Source organism: Pollachius pollachius (assembly GCF_949987615.1).
Source record: "Pollachius pollachius genome assembly, chromosome: 15".
Classification (NCBI taxonomy): domain Eukaryota; kingdom Metazoa; phylum Chordata; class Actinopteri; order Gadiformes; family Gadidae; genus Pollachius; species Pollachius pollachius.
In genome coordinates this window covers 9,126,164-9,134,957 of record NC_136948.1, presented here as the reverse complement: position 1 = coordinate 9,134,957, position 8,794 = coordinate 9,126,164, and positions in this window count along the sequence as shown.

The window sequence follows — 8,794 nt, the reverse complement described above, 5'->3', positions numbered from 1 at the left end:
GTGAGACCCAAACAGAAAAGGTGTAAATTTATAAAAGTGATTTGGGGGTTTCTCATTCTTCCAAAGTATACATGAGTCGTGTAAGCCACCTGATTTGGTTTTAAACAACGTCATTGTGTGTTTTTTTTCTCTTTTCTTTTCCAAATAATACCCCTTTTGCTTAATTTGGCATTACTCATGGATATCAAAGTTAAATAAAGTCCCGTTAATGGAATCCTCAGGGCTTAAGTGTGGGTTGGATGCGTGCTGTATTTAGGGATAACGACTAATCCCACACATCAAGCTGAAAATTGTAGGCCTCACTGTCTATGGCAAGTAAAAATGACAAACACTGTCTCTGTCAGACAATGCCAGCCATTTCCTAGCAGCATTTATATATTTGTATGTCTTTGGCCTACCTTTAACTCACCTGTACCCCACCTGACCTGTAACTATGTGAAGGAGACATTGCTCTTAAACTCTATTCCTACTCTATATATTTAGTATGCTTAACCTTCCTTTTTTGTTTTACCGGTAAAATAAAAAGGAAAAAACAAAGATACAAAGTGGCCAAGCCCATGTTCAGGATCTAAAGTGTCAGGTTTGGGGATGATGAATGACAAGCGAGACACCCTTCCTAGAAGGTTACTCTACTACACAATTCCTCCTGCAGGAGTTTCTATACCGCACTTAGCTCTGCGCCATAATGACATAGGCCTCGGCCTAGGCTACTGTTGTGATAGCACATTTGGATCCAGTCAGGTCCATTCCAAAATAAAAATAAAAAAGCTTGGCGCCAAAACGTCCGTCACCGTCTCTCCCACGGTGAGAAGTGTTGGAGATGAACCGGAGCAGGGTTGACAATTCAACAACACACAGGACACTGGCTGGCTCCTGGAGCTGGTGTGGGAGGGAAACATGCTCTTGTTAAGGCCAGAGACAGCAATCCAAACAGCTGCACCTTAAATAGGTCCATGTTGTATAACGGTGTCTGTGGTGGGATATAAATATGTATGCATACATGTAGGAAATTGTATATGTACTTGAACAGTAGAGTAAAAACAGCTAGGCCAGTAAATATTATTTTATGAAATTGATCTCTAAAAATGAAGACTGTTAAGGTGAACCATTATGCACATTCCGATATTGTAGGCTTTACTTATCGCCCAAGATTTTTGTGTTCATTGATTGTGTTAGTATTTGAAGTTCTCATTTATCAGACCTACGTTGAATTCAAATGAGTTGCCTCATGGACTGTGCATGATGGAAATGTGTGTTGCGTTGTCTAAATTTAACATTGGACCAATTCAATAAAGAATAGTTAACTAAAGGGACAACTTTGCTTTGAAAGTTTTGAAATCATCTCTCGCTGGTCAACTATCTGAGAGCCATCTCCCGGTATATTCTGAAGAAAACCTGTAAGATTCAGAGTGTTTTGTTTTCCAGTATGCTTGTTTAGAGGGCTTCGGTTGACTTGCTCCTTAATATTTGCCTGAAACGTTAAAGAGGTTCAAATATAAATCATCTTGAGTTTTTGTCAAATATTTCACATTCGTTTCCGCAGAAAGGCAAGCTTTAAGAAGAAAAAAACCTCATTCCTCCAGTAATGTATTTTTAGGTTTAGGGTGGCAAAGAGGGAAAACCAAAGTGTTTCATAACTGATTGACCATAGGACATAGGTCATCCGGTGGCAGGAGACTGGCTTCAAGACTAAACACAGCAAAGGGTCAATGAAATACCCATAAATACTTAAATATAGCATTACTACCGGGGGAAAAATGTCACCTTAAGCACAAAGGAGTGTTTATTGCTTAATTTGAATGAAATGAGCTGTGCTTGGGTTTGCGTGTTAAGACGGTGCACTTTACTGGCCTGGTGTTTGAAGGTTTTTTGCAAGATTACCTTTATCCTCTTCAACTTGCCACAGTTTAAGTAGCATAAATACATTCATAAAGGCAATTATATAATATAAATATGAAAACTATTGAGATTTTAGGAATCCAAATGGGTATTTAAGATATACTGCACAAACTTTTTTACCAAGTTCTAAAGAAATCTTAATCCTTTTAATCTTTTTATTCTACATTTCTACTTTCATCCATGAATGACAAAACCTGCACCAAGATGAGCTCCCTGTACATCTGACCATTGGCAAGACCATTTCTAACTCTGATTCCTCAGTTCAACTTTAAGCTTCATAACCTGTCAAATTGTGTAAAGATGAAAGGTGTCCACCTTTTTTTATCAACGTATCAAAAAATGATCAATGTGTCTGGTTGGTCTGCCAGGGCCGGGGGGCTGACATTATATTATGAAAGAGAGATAGAGGTTTTGTTGTTTTGATGAGACAACGGATTCTGTGCAGAAGAGAGAGCGCATCCTCTCATTGTGTCAGAGCCTGTCCAAGACGAGCCCTAGCCCATGAGTCACCAACGTGCTGCCCTGTCATTTGGGTGCGCAGCAGTTGTCTTAGCTGACCAGGGAAGAGAGAACTGCTTACTGGGGTTGATTCACATGTAAGGGCCTTTCTCTTCTTCCCAGTGTTCTAATTACAATGTCCCGGGGAAGCTGGCATCCCAGGGCCTATACGTCAAGGACCATAGAAAGCTTCCTTACTGGAAGAAGAGGCACCAGAGTATAGGCCCTGCCAGGCTTCTTTTGGGAAGTCTGACCAGCTTTTCCCAACAATTTTGCCGTTAATCTCCCCTGTATTTCCTTGCATTGAATCTCTTGTACCTCATTTTCCAGGAAGATGGGAGCAACTGTTGATAAGAAAAGAAACACCAATGGATGTGTTTTTTAAGTATCTAAAAAATACAGCTCAAAATCCATATAACCCAAGACGCCTGGCTCTGCGGCATGCTGCATTTTACTGGGTACTTACTGCAGAGTGGATGCGAGGCGGAGGGGTGAATTGCTGCACATGGCAGACTTTGAAGGGATTTCCAAGTGGTAGTTTTCTCAGCTATTTTCAGCGGTGGATTTCAAACTAAAATATCCGACTGTGGCATGCTTGAGGTACTGTGGTGCAGGAAAAGAGTATTACAGTTCTAATATTGGTACACCTAAACCAATCTCTCTCTCTCTCTCTCTCTCTCTCTCTCTCTCTCTCTCTCTCTCTCTCTCTCTCTCTCTCTCTCTCTCTCTCTCTCTCTCTCTCTCTCTCTCTCTGTGTTTACGCTGGGCTTGTCCCGTTTTCTTCTGCATATTACCAAAACTGCTGGCCGTTAAATAACCGCAGCCATAGCCGATGTTTGAATTCTGTCTCGGACCTAACAGGTGTACACACGCACGCATACACACACAAACACACTCACGCACACACACACACACACACACACGCACGCACGCACGCACGCACGCACGCACGCACGCACGCACGCACGCACGCAAACACACACACACACACTCACACTCACTCTTTGTCTGGAAACTCACTGCCATTGGCATGGCCCTGGTTTCCTGAAGTGGCCGATGCTGTGGTCAAATGTGTTTGCCTCAAGATGGATGCAGACTGCATCATCAACACCAAGTGTACTGTCTGTGTTTGTGCTGTGTGTGTGTTTGTGTTGTGTGTGTGTGTGTGTGTGTGGTAGGTGTGCAAATGTCTAGTTAAGGATGTCTATCTGTGAGAGGCTGCTGCATTGCTCATGCATTTGGGTATTGTTAACATTTTAACGTGTATATATATTCCGAAATTGCCTCAATTATTCTCAAAAAACATTTGTCCAACATGGTGTTCAATTACCGTCATCAGTGACCAAGAAGAACAAGATAACCACTACCAGATGAATATCAAAATTCATTTTGTCACTGTGTGCTTGCCTGTTGGTTAAACAGTTTTTAAACACGGGAGGCACAGAGTGAACCAGGTGGATCATGCTGTTTTCCATATAAAGACCGCAAAAAGACCGGTTGCTCCCTGAATGATCCTGGAAATACAGTACAGTAAAAGCCATGCCGATATGACAATGACTGATTTGACATCACAAATACATTTACCCTTGATAACAACGAATGGCTGAAATTATTTAAACTTGTACTTCGTACTTCATTTGAGTTGGCTGTACGCTGCAGGCCCCAAAAAGTATGCTATTCGAAATCAGATTGGTGGGTTCCCTTGCAGTCGTAACCCACCCATTCCCGCCTCTTCCAACAATGTCCCAGAGGATACGGTTTCACAACGTGTAAGACTTTAATCTCAATGTTTTGCAATCTTATCTCAAAAGGCCTCCTGCTACAGTACCAACACAATGTGAAGCTCCTCTGTCAAAGCTGATGGCGGATCGGCTTTGATCCCTATCTGTGACACAGAGAGACAAGCGGTTCAGTTCACTGAAATTAAGCTAATTATATTCCACGCCTGCACACAACGAGGAGAAGCTGTAAGCCACCATTATCCCTGGCTCCGGGACTTCTCTCTCTCTGAAACACCCAATGCAAATTAAAGGTCGAAAAGTGTGCCAAAACCTGACATTATAAGCGGCAAGCTCTTTTTTCCTCTTTGGGAGTGAAAAGCTGCACAATCTTTCCCTGTCAAGTTCCCTAACTGATACTCTCTTAATGTGAGAGCAACTGCCAAGGTCTGATCCCCGCTATAAGCTAGGAGCTTGAGGACATTTGGGTGTTTATCTCTGAAGCGTGGAGTGGAGAAGGTGAACTGCTGAGCTCTTTTGAGTCATTTCAGATCTCAGGACCCCGATAAAGTATCAAATAGGTGATACAGAAATAGAGGAACTCTGTCTTCAAATACTAAAATATTCTCTGGTACTTAACTGCACAACTTAACCACAATCACTTTTTTTTAATCACCACAGATTTTGTTGCCTTTATGATATTAATCCTATACCTACCTTTTGTCAATATTTCTTGATTTTCAAACAAATCAGAGTGCATGAAAAACCTAGAAGGAGATTGTTACCTGTGTAACAAACACAATAAACGAGAATAACAACAGTTATACGATATAGATTATGCTAGACTTATATGATTGATATCAATATATTCAGTGGTAAAAAGAGAAGAGAACAGTACTTGTGACATATTTAAGGAGTAGATACTTGCAGCGTTACGTTGTGCTACAGTTGAAGAGAAACAGGGCACTTTGAAATTAATTTCAGACAACTGTCCCAGTGTTTAAACACGGGTTACAACTCTGTCCCCTGGTATACAGTACCCATGATGAATGGATTCACAACACATTGACGCAGGCTCACACATACATGTGTACACAAAGTCATGGTTGCCATGGTTTTGTTTTTGTTAAGTGACATGTTTAGGTTACACCATATGTTCAAGAGTTTGTGGTTTTGAAGATTAGACAATGTTAAAACAAAAGGAAAAAGCTCCTTTTAGAAAACTTCATTAAGTGCACTTTCACCACAGAGAAAACCACACCTTAAAGACCCGGTCCCTAGAGAATATAGCTCATGTAGGGAGCAGTAATACAATATAGTAATTTAGCAAAGTTGGTCCGACAATGTATCATTCCATGACCCAAATCCATGGTCATCTTTGTTTGGTGAATGTCAAGGATATTTTTTAGTAAATACAATGTTTTCTGTCATTGTTATGCTTGTTGCTATGGACGCTGCTAACACTGAAACCACATAGCTTTTATCCTGCTTGAATCGTTGTCTTTGTGTTGCGTAGTTAGCTGTGATGTTTTGTGTTTTGATGTTGTACTTTCAATAAAAATGGATTTTGGAGTGCCCCAGGGAGGGACGTATTCATTCTCCTTCTTTGGGATTGGCTAGTTGACTTTCACAGGGTGACCCTGGGGGTTATGCTGCTTAGCCCAAAAAACATCTTGTTTACCAAGATAATTATGAAAAATGTATATTTCGTTTTCTAAAACGATTTTCAAAAGAGTACTTAAATGATCAACATGGGGTAGTAGCCCCACAGGAAGTAATGCAATATGCAGGTTTCCTAGAGTCGTCTCAGAGCTTTCGAGCCTATAGTCTGTTTCAGACCATAGAGTGCATTTAATACAACTAAAACTACTAACACAGGGCTCGTAGCCCTACAGGAAGGGAAGTAAATAGCAGGTGAGGGTACTTAAGGAGCTAGAGTCCTGGGGTCAGATATTTATAATAGAGGGCCACAAAAAGAATGAACACACCATTGATGGGGGCACAGAATGACTTGGGAGTCAGATAGAGACATCTGGTCTCTTCTATGAATCAGTGTATTAAGGTAAACAAAAATGATTATTTAAGGGGCTCCAGCCCTACTGGAAGTTATGCAATTAGTAGGTGACCTTATGGGTCAAGGACACTTGGAGGGGTTTTAGATACCTGGGGTCTCTTTAACATGAGAGAGGGCCTTGGGGACATATAAAAACATACATTTTGTTTCTATAGCACTACAGAAAGAGATTAAAATTGTCGTTGGGAGATCATCAGAAGATAAAAAAACCTAATTATTTATTGGGCATAAATTTACTTGGAAGTAAGCTAGAGCCGTGTGGTCCCTTTTTTTTAATGAAAGATTGATCAAAAAGGGGCATGACCTCCAACATTAGAGTAAGTACGGCAGGCTTTCAACTTCCCCATTTTCGGTAGAAATAGAAACTTGTGCCTTAAGAATATAAACAGAGCTGGCGTCTTGGAAGCGGGCTGTGGGGTTGGACATCATGAGATCAAGCATTTGATGATCACTTCTTGCAGAGCTAGAACCCCAAAATGTATCATCATCAAGGTCTCCATTGTACTCCCTAGTAATTTCAGGGCTGTGTAAATAATCTTCTTATGACCTCCTAATGACCATTTGTAAAACTTCCTGTAGGGTTACAGCCCCGAAATAGATAGTCGTAAATGTCCTTGAGATCCTATTTTATATGAAATAGACCGCCAGTCACCCAAGTCATTCCAAGTTGTTTTTTTAAACTTCTGATGACCTCTAGGTGAGGGATTGCATCGTTTGCTGTTGAGCTAGAGCCACTGACTGGATAAACTTGTATGTCCTTGAAGCTCTGTTTTATACAAACCAGACCCCAGGTCTCTAGCACACTCCCAAGTGTCCTATACCACTATGTCATCAACTGATTGCATCACTTCCTAGAGGGCTACGACCCCAATGTTGACACTTTAGGATGTCTCTTGAAAATCTTTTTTGTCCGTCTTTTACTTTGTTAATTGCATTTTCAGTTCAAAAACCTTTTGTAATGATTATCGTGTTAAACAAAATATATATATAAATCAACCTTTGGTGCTATTTCACCAGTTACTTTTGTCTATTTTCTTCTTCTTTTATTGTTTTTGAAGCCAGAAATCAGCAAGGAAACGTATCTCATTCTCTGGTGGTTTTGTGCATGTTGCTCCTTTTAGGACGCATATTGATTCCAGGACTCTCCTGAAATACACCTCAACTATGGGTCCGTGTTAGGGCATTTGGCTGCAGGAGACGGGCTCGGTATGGGCCCAGCGCCATCTCGTAACCCGTCTATTCTCCGGCTCACCATGATAGTTATGTTTCACGTGGAAAAAAAGACGCCAGCTCGTGAAATGAATGCTTCATAGGACACTTAAAGAGAGATCCATCCAATCCTTGGAAATAGAATAGTAATTCTATGCTGCAGACATGAAAGCACCTCTAATTTGTCCACAACGTTCGGCTGAGGCTTTGATAGCTAGATACCACATTCTTGATAGCGCGTGGGGCTGTTCCCGGTGCAACAAAATACACACAGATTGTGCAAATTGCACGCTTACTTGAAGAGGAGAGCGACTCAGGGGCCATGTGAGGTTAGCGCTAACGTTGTTGCCACCCCCACATCACCTCTCCGACCCACCCAGAACCCCCCCCCCCCCGGAGCCTCGTGAGTATAGCTTTGTGCAGGTTGGCTGGTGGCAGAGTTTAAGCAGGCCCTCTGTTACTTCAGCGGTTGATATATCTGAGGGGGGCTCCCGGGCTTTTTTTAAACTCCCTGGTTGCTCTATTGTGGCGCAGGGCGTGTTCTTCTGCGGCCAGTGTTGGCGCTAAATGTCTAATTATGCGTAACACTACAATCTCCACTTTCTCAGGGTAGGCTACGGCGGCGTGTGTTCCTCTGTAATCAGGGACGTCAGACACCGCAGTCTCTCCCCCCAGCCACAGATGTACATTCTGTCTTATGTGACATTGTAGCACACGTCAGACAATATCCAGACCGAGAACAAGAATGGGTTTTGGAAGGGGGAAGGAAGTTGACAATCTTTTAGGTTGTTTAAAAGCTAAGCAGAGTCAATTCACCTTATCAGATATTCCTTAAATGTGATTGGATGTTGATGCTATTCATCTCATGTTGGCCGGCTACCACTACTGCTAGCTACGGTTAATCAATCATTTTTCTGAAATTAATTTTGACTCACAACAGTGACCACAATCGTCGCAAATACTATACAGCTCATAACAGAGTAGAAAGTTACTGAATGTTGTTGAAAGTTCCACTTTTAATTTGAGCTCATTAGGATCGTCATTGTTTCTAGCTGTGCTATGTTAAAATAAAAATCTTTTTTCAATGTGTTCTATTACTAGCTTTCCCTCCCTCCCATCCCTGAAAATTATCCATGGAAAGTGCAAATTGGTGCCTAGAGGGACGAATGAAATAAGAAACAATCATAAAAATGACCTCAAAGCTCTCCGCCTCTCCTCATTAGACGAAAGCGAGGTGTAGCCGCTTAACATAATCATAGTCGATTCCAACTGCGAAAAACATGAGCAACTGCCAAAAATTTTCACAGTGCTCTCCGTAAACGACCACGCACTCTCCTCCTTAAATAGTTGTTATTAATGTGTGTGTACACAGAACTTGATTAGACTAATGCTGTGT